At 42.3% G+C, this 21,819-nt stretch overlaps 2 long non-coding RNA genes across 2 annotated transcripts in view; both read left to right on the forward strand.

Moving 5' to 3' along the window:
- Positions 1–14,736, forward strand: part of LOC117656310 (uncharacterized) — a 33,465-nt gene extending 18,729 nt beyond the window's left edge. Inside the window, exons 2-4 of the long non-coding RNA XR_004588928.3 lie at positions 8,524–8,708; positions 11,509–11,598; positions 13,669–14,736. This is a non-coding gene — a long non-coding RNA (uncharacterized LOC117656310). The remainder of the gene's footprint in view (positions 1–8,523; positions 8,709–11,508; positions 11,599–13,668) is intronic.
- Positions 14,737–16,236: 1,500 nt separating this feature from the next.
- Positions 16,237–19,945, forward strand: LOC148113618 (uncharacterized). The gene is made up of 2 exons (XR_015734306.1): positions 16,237–16,561; positions 19,895–19,945. It is a non-coding gene; the product is annotated as an uncharacterized LOC148113618 (long non-coding RNA).
- Positions 19,946–21,819: the final 1,874 nt, after the last annotated feature.

Consider the following 21,819-nt stretch of genomic DNA (forward strand, 5'->3'; position numbering starts at 1 on the left):
ATGAATCTTTAAGAATGTTTTGAACTTGTGACTGGCATAACTAAACACCAAAGGCACACGGAATGCTGTTACTTTTCCACCAAAGGTGGTCCCTATTTTTCTACTTGCATTTTTTACGTGCTTTCGAACTGCTAGGTTGGCAGAAGCTGGGACAAGTAATGGGAGCTCACCCCCTTACGCGGAACTAGAGATTCGAACCACTGAATTGCCAACCTTTCGATCGACAAGCTCAGCATCCAAAAACATCTTTGGGGGGATCAGAAACAGGACATTAATTGTGGGTCAGACACAGCGAAAGCAACGAACTTGGGCAAGTTCTAATGGTTTTTGTATAGTGTTGTTTCACTGTGAAGCCCCAGTTACACAGTAAGTGGTGCCTTGACAAAAACCTTTCTTCTTTAAATATTGTCGTAATTTTGGGCTGAACATCCTGACGTACAAGATATGCACTCTTCTCGGTGTTACGCCAACAGCAGAAGCAAGTAGTAACTCCGAACCAGGGATGGGATTCAGCCGGTTCGGACAAATTTGGGTGAACCGGTAGTTACGGCCAGTGGCTGAGCCTGCCCACCTGTCCTGGCACTATCCCGACTTATACAATCACCGTGTTTTTGACACAGTGCACACGTGTGCAAGGTGCGCACACACACATTTTCGATTCTGGGCGAACCGGTTGTTAAATTATGTGAAGCCCACGTCTGCTACGAACCTCACTCATTTTTCTTTGCAAGCTTCCTCAGAAGCTGGGATGTGGGATACCAACCACCATTTTCATGCAGTATTTTCAAAAGGCAATCCAAAAAGGCAGGGGTATTGATGTCCAACAGCCCCTTCCCCTATTTCTGCCGGCCTTCGTCACTACGCTGTTGAACTCCATTAAAAGTCTTAGAAAATTTGCCAGATTCAGAAGAGAACAGGGTAGGAATTCCGATTAACAGAGTTGGAAGGGATCTTATAGATCATCTAGTCCAACCCTCTCCCCCAGCTCAAGAAGGAGACCTTAAAGCATTTCTGATAAATGGCAGTCCAATCTCTTCTTGAAAGCCTCCAGTGATGAAGCTTCTACAACTTCCGAAGGTAACTTCTGTTCCATCGGTTGATTGTTTTCACTGTCAGAAAATTTCTCCTTATTTCCAGGTTAAATCTCTCCTTCGTCAGTTTCCATCCATTATTCCTTGTCTGGCTTTCGGGTGCTTTGGAAAATAGCTTGACCCCATCCTCTCTGTAGCAGCGCCTCAAGTATTGGAAGACTGCTATCATGTCTCCTCTGGTCCTTCTCTTCACTAGACTAGCCAGACCCAGTTCCTGCAACCGTTCATCGTATGTTTTATCCTCCAGTCCCCTAATCATCTTGGTTGCTCTTCTCTGCACTTTTTCTAGAGTCTCAACATCTTTTTTATAATGTGGTGATCAAAACTGGATGCCTTACTCTAGGTGTGGTCTTACTAAGGCTTTATAGAGTGGTATAGTACCTCACTTTGGTTTATTCATCTTGGTTTATATAGTATTTTCAGAAGGAGCATACGTAACATTTCCTTTTTCTTTCTTAATACTTCATATCTTACTTCATATTTCCTTTTTCTTTCTTAATACTTCATATCTTACTTCATATCTCCTTTTTCTTTCTTAATACTTCATAACACTTTTTAAAATGTTTTTAATTGTTTGTTATTGTTTTTAATCATGGGGCCAAATTTATATATATCTTTTTAATTGTATTTTAATGTTTGTAGTTTATGTTTTTATTTGGCTGTTCACTGCCCTGAGTCCTCAGGGAGAAGGGCGGTATACAAATTTAAAAATAAATAAATAAATAAAATATCTTACTTCATATCTCCTTTTTCTTTCTTGATCATCCCAAAGGTGGTTCTTTTTTTTTTTTCCTCTCTTCAAAAGGCAACTGGACTTTCTTGGTTTTTCCTTGAAGACGTTTCGCTTCTCATCCAGGAAGCTTCTTCAGCTCTGACAGTCAGAACTGAAGAAGCTTCTTAGATGAGGAGCGAAACGTCTTCAAGGAAAAACAAAGAAAGTCCAGCTGGCTTTTGAAAAACAAAACAAAACAAAACATGCTTTTGGGACAACCATGACTTGGATGAGTGACAATCCCCACAGACCTCTTTGATCTTCAAAATATGAGGGACAAAAAAAAAGCTGGACAATTGACTGGGCAGTTTCCTTTGTGTACAAATGACCTCACAGTCTTGCCCTAAATGCCAGCTTTGATGTCACTGTATTTGTTTGTTTTATAATGTTGGTTTAAGGGAGTTAGTTAGCTGAGGAAATTGTTGGACAAAGGATCCAGCAACCAGCATGGATACCACCTGGGTTTAAGATGAAAGCTTCCTTCCTTCCTTCCTTCCTTCCTTCCTTCCTTCCTTCCTCCCTCCCTCCCTCCCTCCCTCCCTCCTTCCCTCCTTTCTTTCTTTCTTTCTTTCTTTCTTTCTTTCTTTCTTTCTTTCTTTCTTTCTTTCTTTCTTGCTTTCTTTCTTGCTTTCTTTTTCTTTCTTGCTTTCTTTTTCCTCTCTCCCTCTCCCCTCCCCCTCTCCCCCTCTTCTCTTCTCCCTCTCTCCCTCCCCCTCTCCCCTCCCATTCTCTCTCACTCTTCCATCCTCTCTTCCTCTCTCTCATCCTCTCCCCCTCCTACCCCCTCTCCCCTCCCATTCTTTCGTTTTCTCTCTCCCTTCCCTCCCCCTCTCCTCCTCTTCCCCTCCCCTCCCCCTTCTCTCCCTCTCTTCCTCTTTCCCTCCTCATTTCTCTCGTTCTCTTTTTCTCTGTCTGTCTCTCTGTGTCTCCCTATCTGTCTCTGTCTGTCTCTCTGTGTCTCTATTTGTCTCTGTCTCTTTCTTTTTCTCTGTCTCTCTGTCTCTTTCTCTCTCTCTCTTTGGAGTAGTGAATTTTTAACATTTCCTTGGCACTGGGTTTATAAATACAATTTAACTGCTGGGCTCTATCAAGAGGGAAAGGAACATGGCTTTGCACCTCAAGAACCTAAAGGTTTGTGGGTTGTTTTTTTTTAATAATTAAAAAAAGCTGATTAAAAATTGGTTTGCATACGATAAGAAGATATGGAATACTGGCCTGCCAGAGGTCCCATTTAGAGGGCTTAAGAAGCAAAATTAGTTTTGCAAGTGGCTACGTCATCTATTATTCCTTTAAAATGCTTGAAATCTCTTCTCTACATGGGCCACGCCCCCACTTTTAAAGTGTCACACAAGACACTTTGAACTGATTGGCATTGTTAGTTGATTATTATTTCTTACTTTTAGCACCGCATTGAAGTGTGTGTTTTAAGATCACGCTGGGAAACTTCAAACGGAAGATTCCAACCTTACTTTTCCATAGAGACTTTGCGCAGTGAAGGTAGAAGGGCTACTACCTTAACGGAGTTAGCTTGAAAATAGTTTGCTGTTTGCAGTGTTATTTTTGTCCCTGATTCTAAGTGGTCTTGACACTCAGGAAGCTGGCAGCATCACAGATGGTGAGTTAATGGTGAGTTAATGGATTGATCGGTGAATTGATCAGCCGGGAGTTTACTTAATGGATTGTATCACTGTGCTATCCTGTCGCACAGTGATTTATGCCTTGACAAGAACTGACTCAGGTTTCTCTTCCTGGAATAAAGATTTGCACAGTTAGAACTGGAAGACGTTGCAATGGGTCTGAAGGCAGTCTTTATCTCAACCAATCAGAATAGAGCTGAAACGGACCACTTACCTTTACTACCAGTTTGCAACGGGAGCACACGCGGTTCTGCATATACGCAGAAACTTCTGCACAGGTGCAGATCATCCATGATGATGTCGGGGTGGGTGGGCGGAGCCTCCCACCAGTTTTACTACCGGTTCTATAGAACCGGACCGAACCGGGAGCAACCCGCCACTGTGTCAAATTCAATTTCATTGCAGGTCGGATCAGGGCTTCAGCAGTGGTGAAATGCAATTTTTTTTTGCTACCAGTTCTGTGGGCGTGTCTTGGTGGGCGTGTCTTGGTGGTGGGGTCATGTGACTGGCTGGGTGTGGCCAACTTTTTTTTTTTTTTTTTTTTACTTTTTAAAGCATTTTTACTACCTATTCGCCCGAACCGGTAGTAAAAAAATGCTTTAAAAAAAGTTTAAAATAAAAAGGTTCCGTCGATCAAAGCTATGCTGTGCAATTGTTGGAACCTTTTTGAAAAAAACTTTTTAAAGCATTTTTTTTACTACTGGTTCACGCAAACCGGTAGTTTTTATCACTACCAGTTAGCCCGAACTGGTAGCATTTCATTCCTGGGCTGTGGTTGACCTGGTGGGGGTGGTGGAGGGAGGCAGGCAGGCATGGCTGACTGGTTGGGTGGGTGTGGCCAACTGGATGGGCATGGCCAGATTGACGCCACTCCTCAAACTGCTGGCATGTGTCCTCTTCACATTGGGTAGACCAGGCTGAAGCGATGCGGGCTGGCCCCTTACATTTTCCAGGATGGCCCCGCGGGCCAGATCCGACCACATCACAGGTCTAATATGGCCCGTGGGCCTTGAGTTTGACACCCCTATTCTAGTCCAACCCCCTGCTCAAATAAAAGATCCTATACCATTTCAGATAGGTAGTCTTTTCTTCAAAACTGCCAGTGATGAAGCACCCACAACTTCTAAAAGGCACTGGTTAATTGTCCTCACTGTTAGGAGGTTTCTCCTTAATTCCAGGTTGCTTCTCCCCTTGATTAGTTTCCATCCATTGCTTCTTGTCTTGCTTTCTGGGGCTTTGGAGAATAAGTTGAGCCCCTCTTCTTTGCGGCAGCTCCACAAATACTGGAGTATTGCTATCATGTCACCCCAAGTCCTTCTTTTCTCTAGACTGGCCATACTTAATTGTTTTAGAATTTAGAATAACAGAGTTGGAAGGGATCTTACAGTTCTTGTAGTCCAACCCCCTGCTAAATGGTTATCCAACATCTTCTTAAAAACTTCCAGTGTTGGAGCATTTACAACTTCTGGAGGCAAGTTGTTCCACTGATTAATTGTTCTCACTATCAAATTTCTCCTTAGTTCTAAGTTGCTTCTCTCCTTGATTAGTTTCCACTCATTGCTTCTTGTCCTACCCTCAGGTACTTTGGAGAATAGCTTGACTCCCTCTTCTTTGTGGCAGCCCCCTGGCAGTTAAATTGCTGTCTGGCTCCACCCCTCCCTGCCCCACCCCTTCCAGGAGTCCCCACATGCCCCATTTTGACTCCCACACCTCCCATTTTGGGCCTAGGAGGCAGGGAGACCTCCTAGGCCCAAAACAGGGCATGGGGGGGCAGTGCAGCGCCCCCTCCCCCAGCCCATTTTCACTCCCAGGATGCTGCAGGGAGGTCTACTAGGCCCAAAATGGGGTGTGGGGGGCCGAGTGCTGCCTGTCACACCCCCTGGCCACTCCCACTATGGCCACGGCCACCCAACCGGTCATTAGGGCAGAGAACTGGTTGTTAAATTATTTGAATCCCACCACTGATATATGTGAGAAGCCAATTGTATTCTCTTTTGACTTATTCTAATGCAGAGGTGTCAAATCCGTCATGTAACGTATCGGGACTCTTTTCCCCATTCGATAAACTGAGCAGGGGCGTGGGCAACATGTGACACATCTGGCCCACGGTCCGCAAGTTTGATAGCCCTGTTCTAATGGCTTCTTGTCCTTAGTCCTGGTCCCTTATGAATCATGCAATGGTAATGACATAGCTGGATGAAAATGTATACGTATTCATTGTCCTGTTGTTAAGAGGAGACTACAATTCGCAGCCTTCAGGTTGATTCTGCAGTGGACTCTTTCTCAAAAAAGACAGGATGACTCTTGTGTTGTGATTTATTGATAATTATTTTAGCTTTGCTGGGGTTTATTGGTTGTTCGATCTTTGTTGTTCACCACCTCTGAATTGCTTGTCTGATGAGACAGAGGGCAACCTAAAATAGACAAGTAAATCCGTATAATTTAATTTATCATATTTCTATGACGACCAACTCCCAAGGGACTCTGGGCGGCTTACAAGAGAAATAATACAAACAGTGACATATTTTTTTTTAAAAAAAACATTATAAAGGCATTTTTAAAACATTAAAAACACATGCACACCATCCATGGCCGGATCTCGCAAGATTGAACAGCAAGATCAACGGCCCCAGGCCTGCCGGAAAAGCCAGGTCTTCACCGCTTTCCGGAAGGCCAATAGGGTGGGGGTAGTCTGGACCTCAGGAGGTAATTGGTTCCAGAGAGCCAGGGCAGCCACAGAGAAGGCCCTCCCCTGCGGGCCCGCCAGCCAGCATTGTTTAGCTGACGGGACCCGGAGGAGACCAACTCTGTGGGATCTTACCGGTCGCTGGGAGCTATGCGGTAGAAGGCGGTCTCGAAGATAGCCTGGCCCTGAGCCATGTAGGGCTTTAAAGGTAATAACCAACACCTTGAATTGTGCCTGGAGACCAATAGGGAGCCAGTGCAGCTCATGGAGAATTGGTGTAATGTGGGTGTATCTAGGTGCAGTGTTGGAGCACTCACAACTTCTGTTGGCAAGCTGTTCCACTGGTTAATTTTTCTCACTATCAGGAAATTTCTCCTTAGTTCTAGGTTGATTTTCCCCTTGATTAGTTTCCATCCGTTACTTCTTGTCCTGCCTTCAGGTGCTTTGAAGAACAGGTTCAGCCCCTAGTCTCCAAAGCACCTGAAGTAAAACATTTCCAGCCATCTCAACATTTATAATCATGACGTTGGATTATTAAACTGCTTTGGGCAAAACAAAACAAAAAAACAAACAAACAAAAAAAACAAAAAACAAAAACCCACTTGGAATGGCAACTAAAGAGCTTTGTGAAGTAAAAGGCCAGTTTTGCATATTTTTACTGCCTATCTTTTAAAATATGTTATTTTTTGGAATGTATCATTTCAAAAGACTTGCATGATGAGGTTTCTTGACTTATCTTCACTGTACTGTCATGATTCAGATATTGTATGAATGTTGGAAATGCAATCAGACTCCAGGTACTTATAAGCATATGTGGTGGACATGCATGAAGGCAAGAAAATATTGGATGAAAATACAGGCATGGTTGGAAAAGATGATTAAGCAATACATAGACTTAAAACCAGAAATATTTTTGTTAGGTATAATACCAGAAAGTTATGACAAAGGGACTATATATTTAATGTTACATGTATTCACAGCAGCGAGAATCGTATTTGCACAATATTGGATAAATGAGAACACCCAACCAGATGAAAATATAATTCGGAAAATATTGGACTGTGCAGAGATGGATAGATCGACATTGAAAATAAAAGATAAAGGAGGCACTGAATATTATTTAATGTGGAATAGGTTTTATCAATGGTTAGAGATAAGAGGTAGAGATCAGATGAAGAAAGAGTATTGCTATGTTTAAGTAAAATATGAATTTTGTTTAAAATTACAAGCATGCTAATATAATTAACAGGAACATAAATAAGTGAATATAATTATAACTCTGGTTAGAATCATTCTGTTGTATTATTATTATTACTATCAGTATTTTTTTTCTTTTGTAAAATACACAAAGACAATACACTGTATTCAAAATACTTATATATAAATTTAAAAAAAACTTGACAAAAAAAACAACCCAGTTATTGTATGAAAGTTTCCCCTTTTGGCTAGTACTCCTTCCGACTCGACAAAGATTTTGTATGGATGTTAATCACCGTGCTACTGCCCCATCCACAGTGATACAGCCTCATACAAATTTCTGGAGCCAATGCTGAATAACTGAGCAGAGAAGGAAACATTATTCCGAGAACATTTCCGCAGTTATTTTAAGCATGACCCAGGATTAGATTGAGATTATGAGTAGATGGCTTTAGATTCCATTGATATTTAACGAAATGTGGGAATGTGTAGCATCCTGAAACTTTGTCCTTCAATCAGAGGTGGTATTCAGCCGCTTTGGACCGGTTCGCTCGAACCGGAAGCGGAAATCGTGGGTGGGCTTCCCCACCGGCCCTGGCTCTATGGCATTGTATTTAGACACGTTTTTAGCAAATCACATGTGCAGAAAGCTGGGCAGATGAGTAGAAGGCAGGCGTGACACGCGAACCAGGCACGCGAGCAAGCAAACCGGGCACGCAAACGCACAAAGCGAGTGTGCACGCTTTCAGCGAACCGGTAGTAACGCAATGTGAAACCCACTGCTGCCTTCAACACCTAATCAGTAGATACCACAATGAAAGCATATTAGAGTTATAAAGAGGAAGACTTGTTTGAGGCAAGCTGGTGAATTCACAGTCACAGTACAAGAATTCACCTTGTAGGCCATCGAGTCCAACCCTCCTACAAGCAGGAAACCGTAGACATATGTATCTATGTTTAAGTTGTCTTGCCAAAAATATAGAAGTTGTTTATTATTTTCTTCCAATTTTTTTTTTAGAATTTCCAGTATAGCCTACGGATTTTGTAGAATGCCATCACTCTACTTAACAACTAATTCCCACAACACTGTCAAATAATTTACGAAGACTGTATTACTATTATTCTTCTCTTCCTTCCCAGACCTTAACTCAATTGAAAATCTATGGAGCCGACTAAAGAAACTTGTTAGTCAGAAGCGACCCAGCAATAAAACCCAGTTAATAGAAGCCACCATTCAATCTTGGTTTCACATTATAACAGCTGCAGAACTCAAAGACTTGGTTCACTCCATGGAAAGCATTGTAAGGCCAAAATTCATGCTAAAGGTTAGCCAGCTAAGTATTAACTGACATGGTGATAATTTTTGTATATCTCGTTTTTGTCTATGAGGATGATTTTTGTATATCTCATTTTTTTTCTACGTGTTTCCCTTTTCTTCTGTATACTGTAACTGCTATTCTAATAGCAAATCCTTCATAAACGTTATTGCATTATGTTCTTGATTAAGTTATCTTCCCATTGATATATAATTTTATGGTACTACTCCAGTGGTGAAATCCAAATTTTTTTACTACCGGTTCTGTGGGTGTGGCTTGGTGGGCATGGTGTGGCTTGGTGGGCGTGGCTTAGTGGGTGTGGCAGGGGAAGGATACTGCAAAATCTCCATTCCCACCCCACTCCAGGGGAAGGATACTACAAAATCTCCATTCCCATCCCACTCTGGGGCCAGCCAGAGGTGGTATTTGCCGGTTGTCCGAACTATTCAAAATTTCCGCTACCAGTTCTTTGAACTGCTCAAAATTTCCGCTATTGGTTCTCCAGAACCTGTCAGAACCTGCTGGATTTCACTCCTGTACTACTCCCCCAAAAAGTGGTGTTATTAGCTAGTTTTAGAAAATGCACTTTTCCCAAAAGGTTTCCACAATTTTGGCCACTACTGTATTTTATCTATAGTTTATTACAGATAATAATAACTATGGCAGTGTTTTCTACATACAATTGCCCTTCACACCTACCTAGGAACTGTGTGATACAAAAGACAACGACAAACCAGGTCTGGGACAGCCTGAACAATCAATCTAATATTTTTTGGTTTGCCCTGGTGGTTCCAGGCCTACTTAACATATTACTAATCCTAAATCTATGTTTATTACAACTTTGGCAACAACAAGTGTTATATATTGAAATGGTCGGTACTCTTGTAACTCTGATTTTAGACTGAATCCCAGCTTCTTTTCATATAGATCAGGTTTTTTTCACCTTGGCAAGTTTTAAGATTTTAAAATGTTGGCTGCGGACTTCTGAGAGTTGAAGTCCACACATCTTAAAGTCACCAAGGTTATAAATTGTTCTATAGGTGGCATCTACCACCTGCGCGAATTTCTAAAATGTTTCCCGGCACATCTCCACTCTGTTGGAAATGTAAAGCACATAAAGGGACATACTATCATATATGGTGGTCATGTCCCAAAGCTAAAAATTTCTGGAACAATATAAAAATGCAACTGGAACAAATAATAACTCAAAAGGTGCCATTAAAGCCAGAAACTTATTTATTAGGAATACCTACAAGCAAATACAAAAAAGAAATAATATATTTAATAACACACATTTTGACTGCAGCAAGAATTATATACACACAAAATTGGAAACAAGAAGAGGTCCCGACTCAAGAGAAATTAATATCCAAAATTATGGAATGCACTGAGATGAATAAACTTACCAAGGAGATCCAAGGAAAAGAAGAATCTGAATATTATCTGGTCTGGCAAAAATGGTATAAATAGTTAGAGGGAAGTGAAAAAAAAAAAGAGAAGAAGAAAGAAAGAAAAATTAAATAAAAGAAAAGATATCAATAGAGTAAAATAAATTTTTACATCAAATGAAATTTAAGAAAGAGACACGAGATATCAATAAAATAATATCATTCTATAAGGTGAGAGAAATATTGTATATTGAAGAATATAGGATATTGATATTGTAACAATTCAGATATTATAGGTAGATGTTATAAAGATGATGTTTGTTGTAAATTGTTTTACTTGCATTTATAAATGTATTATGTGGTTTCTTAAATTAATAAAAATTTTAAAAATTAAAAAAAAAAAGTCACCAAGGTTGATGAACACTGTACTAAATGGTTTGGGAGTTAGCAATAGCACTTACATAGTGTTGTGGCTCCATTACCTGAGCCTGTGTCATCGGCAGGAGAGGACTCTGAGAGTGAAGGAGAGGAGTTGGCAAGGCCTCCCTCTCCAGGACCCTCCTCTCTGGCAATGCCTTTGGTGACCGCCGAAGGGCAAGAGATAGGGCTGGTGCCAAGACGTCCATGCAGCCACAGGTGGACAGTGATGAGGGTAATGAGTTTTGGCTGGATCCTCAGCAGCGTCATAGAGATAAGCGCGTGCAACAGAAGAAAAGGCGTGCCAGAGATTAAGCTGAGTCACTGGACCACACCCCACAGGGTATAAAAGGGGGTGAGGTGGCCATTCAGACTCTGTGATGGACAAAACTAACTACTATCAAGTCACATTGCATCTTTGGAAACAACATTATCGGCCTTGGATTTATTTTACGAACTGGACAATTCTTGACTGTGGGTATTTTGTTTATTGAGTAAAAGTTCTTGGCAAGCAGCTACTGGGTTGCTGCCAAGCGTCTTATCAGAAGAATTGGTTGTCTGCCAGTTTATTTAACCCCTGGCTGTCTGTTTGTGTGCGTATGTGGGATGGGGACAGAACACATACCACTTCACAGTGTTTTACACCCCTCTCAAAGTGGTTTTATAGAGTCAGCTTCTTGCCCCCAACAGGGAGCAAGGAAGGCTTAGTCAACCTTGAGCCTGGTGAGATTTGAACTGCCAAATTGCAGGCAGCCAGCAGTCAGCAGTCAGCAGAAGTAGCCTGCAGTACTGCGTTCTAACAATTGCACCACCATGGCTCAGTTAGTTAGTCCTCTAAGTATTTCTTCTTTTGCCTTCTTTGTCTATTCTCTCTCTTACTCTAGTTTGGAGGGACTCTCTAAGGACCCATTTAGTTGTGGCAATAACATTTCTGTGATATATGTAATATGCACATGGCCCTCTGTTTATGCATGATTTATACAGTATATTCTTTCTCGTTACAGATTTTAAGATGCTTTATCCAATCATACAACTTTGTGAAAAAAAGAAAAGGGACTTGGACATGCTGTGGGCATGGGAAAGCATATATACAGGTAGTTCTTGACCTACGACCACAATTGAGTCCAAATTTTCTGTTGTTGAGCAAGATCTTTCTTGCCACAGTTGATAAGTGAATCACCATGCTTGTTAAGTTAGTAACCCAGTTGTTAAGTGAATCTGGCTTCCCCAATGACTTTGCTTATAAGAAAGACACAAAAGGCAATCACATTATCCAGGACATTGATTCTTGATGAATGTATCTTTTCTTTTAGGTACACCGAGAGCGTATGCAACAAGACAAATTCCTTGTGTGTCCAATCACACTTGGCCAATAAAGAATTCTATTCTACTTTATTCATTTCATTTAACAACCCCATAATTTATTTATTATTCTTATTTATTTATTTATTTATTTATTTATTTATTTATTTATTTATTTATTTGATTTGATTTGATTTGATTTGATTTGATTTGATTTGATTTGATTTCTATACTGCCCTACTCCTGAAGGACTCAGGGCGGTGAACAGCCAACAATAAAATCCATACATACAAAATTTAAAAGCGAAATTAAAATCAAATTAAATAGTTTTGGCCCAGACAGATTAAAACCCCAATCAATTTAAAACCAATTTTAAAATTTGAATATATAAAATACTAAAAAATATTAAAAATTAAAAATTCTTTTATAAAAGAGGGAGAAAATTAGGCCAGGCCCGCCTGGTGAAATAAAAAGGACTTTAGAGCACGGTGGAAGGTGTGCAGATCCGGGATCCTCCTTATCTCTGGGGGGAGCTCGTTCCAGATAGTAGGTGCCCCCACAGAGAAGGCTCTCCCGCTGGGGGCTGCCAGTCGGCATTGTTTGGCCGAAGGCACCCGGAGGAGCCCCTCTCTATAGGAGCGTACCGGCCGGTGGGAGGCTATTGGTGGTAGTATTTCTATGTCGTCCTCTCTCCGAGGACTCTGGGCGGCTTACAACAAAGATAATATACTAAATAGCATATTGCCCCCAACAATCTGGGTTTTCATAATCCCTTGCGGGCTGGAGTATGGGCAACTGAATGAAGCTAGCAGAGAGTTTTAATGGCCAGATGCCCTTCCCGTCGCCAATGCAGAGTTTTGTTCAGCAGATATATTCTCAGTTTGCCCGAAGAGAGAAATATTTACCTTGGATAGAACTCACAGCCTGCTGATTGTGAGGTGAGAGCTCCACCTCTAGGCCACCGCGCACTCCACATTATCCAGGACATTGCACTGTTATAAATACAAGTCAGTTTGTTCTGTCCCCGTCTCACACACGCACACAAACAGATAGTCAGGGATTAAATAAAACGGGCAGACAACAAATTCTTTTGATAAGAGGATTGGCAGCAACCCAGTAGCTGCTTACCAAGAACTTTACTCATAGAGGGAGGGGTTGTTCCTCCGACAGATAAACCCAAACAAGATACACACAGTTCAAGAATTGTCAAGTCCAGTCCGTATTAAATCCAAGGCAGATAACGTTGTTTCAAAGATACAATGTGACTCGCTAGTAGTTAGTTTTGTCCGTCACAGAGTCTGAATGGCCACCTCACCCCGTTTTATCCCCTGTGGGGTGTGGTCCAGTGACTCAGCTTAATCTCTGGCACGCCTCCTTTTCTGCTGCGTGCGCTTGTCTCTCCGATGCTAGCATGGATCCAGCCAAGATTTATCTCCGTCACTGTCCGACTGTGAGGAGATACCTGGCACCTGGCCAATCTCTTCTCCTTCAGGAGACACCTGAGGCATTGCCAGAGAGGAGGGTCCTGGAGAGGGAGGCCTGGCCAACTCCTCTCCTTCATGTTTGGAGCCTTCTCCCTCCGATAAGGCGGCCTCGGGGGTCGGAGTCACAACACAGTTGCCAAGCATTTGAATTTTGATCACATTTATTTATTTATTTATTTATTTATTTATTTATTTGTTTGTTTGTTTGTTTGTTTGTTTATTTATTTATTTATTTATTTATTTATTTATTTATTTATTGGTTCGATTTATATGCCGCCCTTCTCTGGAGACTCAGGGCAGCTTACATGACCACAGGGTTGCTGCAAATGTGCATATGTCCCTGTTTATGCAACATTTGTTTATTCTCTCTTGTTACAGATTTCAAGATGATTTATCCAATGATACAAGAAAGAGACTTGGACATGCTACAGACATAGGAAAGAGTATGTAAATGGATTACATAAGCAAAGGGAGGAACCAATTTGATGAATCTAGAACAACTCTCTGCAGCCAATACTTTGGGGCCAACTCTCAGTGGCCAACTCTTAGTGGCCAACTTACCATGGCCAATTTGCCACTGCCAGCTCACCGTACTCAACTCCAGGTGGCCAAATCTTCCTGGCCAACACTCTGTGGCCAATTCTCCATGGCCAACTTGCCAGAGCCAACTCACTGCCTTCAACTCCTCACAGCCCCTACTCTGGCCAACTCACCATGGACAAAATGTTACACTAATATCAAAGAAATGGTGGAGTAGAATCGTTAAAGAAAGGATGCAAAAGGAAGGACAACATGAAATGTGAAGGACAACAATTAAAATATTTTTAAATTATATTAAATAATTAAATTGAATTGTTGTGTCAGGGTTCCGACAGATGCCCTAATTAAATCATGACTCTCGAGCCAAGCTTCAAAAGAAATCCAGACATTTATTAGGAGCTTCATGTTGGCATGTTCCCAGATGAAGCCAGCTCTGACCCAGCTCCAATTATGACCTTGTTTCCCCCGCTCTCCCCCCAGGGTGTGTCATCAATCACATTCACCAACGGAACAATTTCACGGGTTGTAGAGGTCACTCCCCTCTGGCCGCTGTGGGTAATCCTGGGATACAACCTTGAGAGAGATAAGCATGAAATGTGCATCTGTCTTTGCCTGCTGTGACATTTTACCATTTTCCCATCCCCCCTGGCCTATGGCAACTCGAGAGCAAGCCAGGGATGCTTTGCAAATTGACACGTTGATTCGTACTGTGGCAAGCTACCCCATGGCGAATTGGATGTGGTGAGTTGTCCTATTTTGGCATTTGATAGAAGATGGGCATATTCAGTGGTGGGATTCAGCCAGTTCTCACCTATTCGGGAGAACCAGTTGTTAACTTTCTAAGCAGTTCGGAGAACTGGTTGTTGGAAGAAATCTTATTTTGTTTTTTTCCACTTTACAGGGCTAATCCTGTAAGGAAGGCAGGAAGGAAACACTCTGCTGTTGTTTCTAGCCTAATCTTTATTGCCCTGCTTACAGAAACTGCCTCTATAGTTAACCCTTATTACATTGTAACAGCTAAAGCGAAGCGCCCATCGACATCAGTGACATTGAGTTCGCCACACATGGTCACATGACCACCAAGCCATGCCTACCCAGCTGGTCATTAGGGCAGAGAACTGGTTGTTAAATTTGAATCCCACCACTGGGCATATCCCTGGGGATAGAAGAAAGTTGGTGTTAATTGATTCTCTCTCTCTCTCTCTCTCTCTCTCTCTCTCTCTCTCTCTCTCTCTCTCTCTCTCTCTCTCTCTCTCTCTCTCTCTCTCTCTCCCCCCAATTCAATTTTCTGGTCAGTTTTTCCCTGCAGGGTTTTTTTTTTTTTTTTTTTTTTGAGACTTGTTCATTTAGTCATTTCTTTGTTGTTATTATCCTCTCCTTTACTACCCTTTGGAAACTAATTTGAAAGGGAAGCAGAGTAGAAAAATTTTATAATAAATGAGAACTCAATGGAGACAGAATTTTGTGGATGGCTGACTCTGTCTGGTTTTGGTATGGGTGCTCTGTAGCTTTCTCTTATAGTGCTCTGTGCCGGGCACAGAAATATACCGCTCTATCTGAGGTTGTCAAAGATCTCAACTCAAGGTAGACTTCATTTTTGGAAGTGTCTCTTGTGATAACAATTCTATTGTTAAAACGTGAATTGTAGTAGGTGTCCCCTCCTTGGTTAACGCTCTTAATTCCTCCCAGCCATTCAAAACTTTTTCCTGGACATTTTCGGTTCCAACCCCAGAACCAACCATCAACTTCAACTCCAGAAACAGCACAGTCCAGTTTGACCGATTGTCCCGGGCTCTGCACTTTAAAAAGGGACTGGGACAGCTGCACATTGGAGAAAACACCTGGTAAAAATAAAAGAAAGGTTAGAATCAAAGTCTTTGATTCGGCTCCTGGGATAAGAAACATTCAGGAAGTTCTTGAGAGATCTTCCTACAGATCTCTCTAGCTCCAGAACAATGGAGGAAAGCAGAAATGGGTGGATCTACAGCAGGTGCAATTTCTTCTAACAATCTCCTATCCTCAACAATTTACAATTCTAGAAGAAATGTCCTATCGATGAGAGCAATCAGAATCCTTCAGAAGTTGTGGGTGCTCCATCACTGGAGGCTTTCAAAAAGAAGCTGGACCATCATTTATCTGAAATGGTATAGGGTCTCCAGCTCAAGCATGGAGTTGGACTAGAAGACCTTCAAGGCCCCTTTCAACTCTATTATTCTATGTTCTGTGTGGTACCTCCTGTACCACTTCTGAATTGTGGGACGTAGTTCCCATCTTCAGAAATTGTGTGTCCTACTAAGCCTTTTGAATTAAGAGTCTCCATGAATGTAGATTTAGTTCTGAGTGCTATTCCATCTATATTGCTAGTTGACTATCCTGGACCCCCACCACCACCTCGCTACCCCCCACCCCACCCAGAGTAGAAAGAGAAGGTTCAGATCAAAGTAATAAATATGTAAGTTAGCTGGTCTTTGCTTCCATGCCATCATTAACTCCGTTCTTCCATTCCAACCTGGAAAAAGGCTCAATAAAAGCAGGAATTCTGCTAAGGTGTTCATCTCCATTCTTCCTGCTTCATTCATCTCTCTCTCACACACACTTCTTTCTTTTTTTTCTTTTTTCTTGTTTGCAGAACTGATGGGCCGCCCAGGAAGATTGTTCTTTAAGAGAAAATGCTTCATCTTGGTGATTTACATAAAGACCACATCATCCAACACACTATTTAAGGAGGAAAGTAAGCCGAGAAGAATCTCCACAAAATCGTGGACTGCAACATGTGTGTGTGTGTTTGTGCATGTGTGTTTCTGTGTATGCATGTGTAAAATTTTCTTTTTCTCTTTTTTATACATTTTTTTATTTTTTTTTAAAAACAAAACAAATATCAAACATTCCATCTTTCCTTATGCAGTGTGTCGTCTGGGTACAAACCAGGGGTGAAATGATCCCGGTTCGGACCGGATCACCCGATCCGGTAGCGATGGAGGCAGGTGGTTCGGAGAACCAGTAGCAAAAATCCCTGCCCCCCCTCCGTGCCCAGCTGAGCCGTACAATCATCAGAGGCCTTTTTTTTACTTTTAAAAGTATTTTTTCTACAACCTCTTCAGCCGAAAAAATGCTTTTAAAAGTAAAAAAAAAAAAAAAGCCTCTGATGATCGTGCGGCTCAGCTGGGATCGTCAAAGACTTTTAAAAAAAAAAAAAACCTTTTTTTCTTTTAAATGCCTCTGATGATCCCAGCTGAGTTGCCTGATCGGCAAAGGCTTTTTAAAAAGCCTCTGCCGATCAGGCAACTCAGCTGGGATCGTCAGAGCCTTTTTGAAAGCATTTTTTAACAACCTCTTTGCCGAAGAGGTTGTAGAAAAAAATGGTTTTAAAAGTTAAAAAAAAAATTGGCCATGCCCATCCAGTCACATTACCCCCCCCCACCAAGCCACATCCACAGAACCGGTATTAACAAATTTTAGATTTCACCACTGGTACAAACATCTCTGTGCTACATCGTTCCTCATTTATCACATCTTTCACATTCACCTTAACATTAATTTTGTAATATTATTTATTCATTTATTTTATGCAATTTATATGCCGCCCTATCTCCGAGGATTCAGGGTGGCTCACAACGGTAAAATGCATAGTTCCTTATTAAAACAATATAAAATTAAAACCCAATTTAAAACAGTTTAAAATTCATTAACCCCCCCTCCCCCATCAGTCCAGGCTACGGAACAACCAGGTCTTCAACTCGCGGCGGAACGAGCGAAGGTCAGGGGCCATCCGGAGCTCCAACAGAAGTTGGTTCCAGAGGGTGGGTGTGCCCACAGAGAAGGCTCTCCCCCTGGGGGTCGCCAGTTGACACTGTCTGGCCGACGGCTCCCTGAGGAGGCCCTGTCTGTGGGAACGCACTGGGCGATTGGGAATTGTCGCTGTCTGCAGGGGGTCCGACAGATATCCCGGGCCTAGGCCATGATATGTTAAGTACATTACACATTTAAATATTGTAAAAATTCCCCAATTCCTTCTTAGCATCTTTCAATAGTAATACCCTGTTGACATCAAATATCATTTGCCTATTCATACATATGCTAACATTTTTCATCTTATTTATAACTCTTTCTTAATACATTTTCTACTTATTTTTGGTCTCCTTTATTTCCAAACTCCATTTTTATTCTCCAACCATTGATAAAATACTTCCCATATCGTATAATATTCAGTTTGCTCTTTCCCTAGAGTAGAAATGACTTTACTTGTCTGAAAGCCATCAAAGGGGTCCACATGACCCTGGAATACTGCAACTGGTCTTCGTGCGATTCAAGGTGTTGGTTACCACCTTTAAAGCACTCCATGGCATAGGACCCGGGTACCTTCGAGACCGTCTTCTGCCACCAGTAGCCTCCCACCGGCCAGTTCGCTCCCACAGAGAGGGTCTCCTCAGGGTGCCATAGGCCAAATTATGTCGGCTGGCGACACCCAGGGGGAGGGCCTTCTCTGTGGGAGCCCCTGCCCTTTGGAATGAACTGCCCCCAGAAATGCGTAAGATCTCCGACCTCCGTGTATTTCGCTGTGCCCTCAAAACCTTGTTGTTCCGCCAGGCCGGGCTATCGATGTAAAGATTTTAATTGGTTTTAAATGTGGGATTTTAAATTTGGGGGTTTTATAATTGAGCCAATTATTTAATAATTTTAATTATTTTTAAATTTTGTTTGTCTTTGTGCTTTTAATCAGGCTGAGTCCTTCGGGAGAAGGGTGATATAGAAATAAAATTATTATTATTATTATTATTATTATTATTATTATTATTATTATTATTATTATTATTTATTCATAAGTACATGTCAGTTGCCAAGCATCTGAATTTTGATCCCCGTAAGTATCTTGGAAAGGTTGTAAGTTAGGAACCCTGTTGTTAAGTGAATCTATCTTCCCTAGTGACTTTGCTTTTAAGAAGGCCGCAAAAGGGGATCACATTATCCAGGTCACTGCACTGTTATAAGTACAAGTCAGTTGCCGAGCATTTGAATTTTGATCACCTGACCATGGGGATGCTGTAATGGCCATAAGTGTGAAAAACATCCATAAGTCACGTTTTCCAGTACCATTGTAACTTTGAATGGTCAGGAAGTGAAAAATTGTAAGTCGAGGACTACTACCTGCCTCTGTTTTCCTGCCTTATCTTGACTGGGACTGGGAGAGATTCTCATCCTTGCTATAGTATGGAGAGTCTCTCCAAGGAGTAGGACCAGTGGTGAAATGTAAAATTTGTTACTACCAGTTCTATGGGCATGGCTTGGTGGGGTGGTGGTGGTGGTAATATGACTGAGTGGGCGTGTCCAACTTTTTTTTTTTTTACTTTTAAAACCATTTTTTTCTACAACCTCTTCGGCTGAAGAGGTTGTTTTTAAAATGCTTTTAAAAGCCTCTGACGATCCCAGCTGAGTTGCCTGATCAGCAGAAGCTTTTTTTTAAAAAAGCCTCTGATGATCCAGTTGAGCCGCGCGATCATCAGAGGCTTTTTTTTAACTTTTAAAAGCATTTTTTCGGCCAAAGAGGTTGTAGAAAAAATGCTTTTAAAAATAAAAAAAAAAGCCTCTGATGATTGTGCAGCTCAGCTGGGCAATGGGGTGGTGGTGGTGGGAGGCAGGGATTTTTGCTACCAGTTCTCCGAACCACCCGCCTCCATCGCTACCAGATCGGGTAATCCGGTCTGAACCGGGAGCATTTCACCCCTGAGTAGGACCCATTTAGTTGTGGCATTAACCTTTCTGTAATGGTGTAATATGCCCCTGCGCCAGGGGTGGGTTCTACTTACCTTTACTACCGGTTTGCAATGGGACCACGCAGACACGTGTTCTTTTGCACATGCGCAGAAGCACACACATGTCTGCGGTCCCATTGAGAACTGGTAGTAAAGGTAAGTAGAACTTCCTGATGACGTCTGGGTTTGTGGGCGGGGCCTCCTGCCGGTTTTATTATCGGTTCTTGCGAACCAGTCCGAACCGGGGGCAACCCACCGCTGTCCTGTGCCCCTGTTTATGCTTGATTCATACAGTGCATTCTTTCTCATTACAGATTTCAGGATGCTTTATCCAATCATACAACTTTGTGAAAAAAAAAAAGAAAGGGACTGGGACATGCTGTGGACTTAGGAAAGAATAAATAAATGGGTTAAATAAGCAAAGAGATGAAGCAAGTAAGAGGGTGCATTTGATGGGCCTAGGATAGTGATATATAACCTTTTTGTCGTCGCGTGCCGAAAGCGACACCCTACCCCGCAACCACTGCCCCCCTGCACATGCATGCATGACTCCCCGTGCTCCTCCTGACCCCCATGCCAGGCCCATTTTGGGCCTGGTAGGCCTCCCTACAGTCTCCTGGGACCAAACACAGGCCATGGGGGGGCATGAGGCACCCCCTGCGCTCCTCCACATCCCCAGCACATGCATGTGCGACCCTCACCCCACGCACATGCATGCCGACCTCCCACACACATGCACGGCAGAGACCCAAAAATCAGCTGGCTGGTGGGAGGCATGTGCGCATGCACGGTGGAGCTGAGCTGGGCGATGTCTCGCATGCCCACCGAGAGGGCTCTATGTGCCAGCTGGGGCACATGTGCCATAGGTTCACCATCACAGGTCTAGGGCAACTCACCACATCCGACTCTCTGTGATCAATTTTCTGTGGCCAACTTGCCATGGCCAACTTGCCACAGCCAACACTCTATGGTCAATCCCTCCCCCCCGGCCAGCTCTCCATGGCCAACTAACCAAGGCCAACTTTCTACAGCCAACTACCCATGGCCAACTCACAGCAGGACAGCTCCACTTACCACTTACACTAATATCAAAGAACTAGTGGAATAGAATCATTAAATAAAGGATGGAAACACAAGGGACCTCCTACTACCTACTACCCGCCTATCAACGGGACCGCCTACTACCATCAATAGCCTCCCACCGGCTGGTACGCTGTCATAGAGAGGGGCTCCTCCAGGTGCAGTCAGCCAAACAATGTCGACTGGCGGCCCCTAGGGGGAGAGCCTTCTCTGTGGGGGCACCTACTATCTGGAACAAGCTCCCCCCAGAGATACGGAGGATCCCGGATCTGCACACCTTCCACCGTGCTCTTGAGACCTTTTTATTCCACCAGGCGGGCCTGGCCTAATCCTTTCTCTCTTTTTAATTATGCAAATTTTAATAGGTTTTTAAATTATTGGGGTGTTTTAATCTGTCTGGGCCAAATTGTTTAATTCGATTTTACTTTGTTTTTAAATTTTGTATCTATGTATTTTTACTGTTTGGCTGTTCACCGCCCTGAGTCCTTCGGGAGTAGGGCGGTATATAAATCAAATAAAGTAAGTAAGTAAGTAAGTATTGTTTAGCACATTGTAAGCCGCCCTGAGTCTCCGGAGAAGGGCGGCATATAAATCAATTTTTTTTAAAAAAAGTAAGTAAGGGACAAAATGAAATGTGAATGGTAAAATTCAAAATACTTTTTTAATTACCTTAAATAATTAAATCAAATTGTTGACTTGTCCCGTGGTGAGCGGTCCCATGGCAAGTTGGCCATATCATCTTGGCCATGTTGAGTTGGCTGTGTTGAGTTGGCCGTAGTCAGTTGTCCTATTCTGGCATTTGATAGAGTCCTTGGGCATGGAAGAAAATTGGTGTTCATTGATTCTCTCGCTCTCTCTCTCCTACTCAATTTTTTGGTCAGTTTTTCTGCAGGTTTCTTTTCTTTTCTTTTTTTTTGAGACTTGTTCATTTGGTCATTATTTCTTTCTTGTTATTACCTTCTCTTTTAGTCCCCTTTCGGAAACTAATTTGAAAACTGTTTGAGGGAAGTGGTTCAAATCCCCAGTGCTGCGTAAATGGAGTGAGCTCCCGTTACTTGTCCCAGCTTCTGTCAACATAGTAGTTCGAAAGCATGTAAAAAAATGCAAGTAGAAAAATAGGGACCACCTTTGGTGGGAAGGTAACAGCATTCCATGCACC

This window comes from Pantherophis guttatus, chromosome 4, assembly GCF_059756535.1.
Source record: "Pantherophis guttatus breed Tessera chromosome 4, ASM5975653v1, whole genome shotgun sequence".
Lineage (NCBI taxonomy): Eukaryota > Metazoa > Chordata > Lepidosauria > Squamata > Colubridae > Pantherophis > Pantherophis guttatus.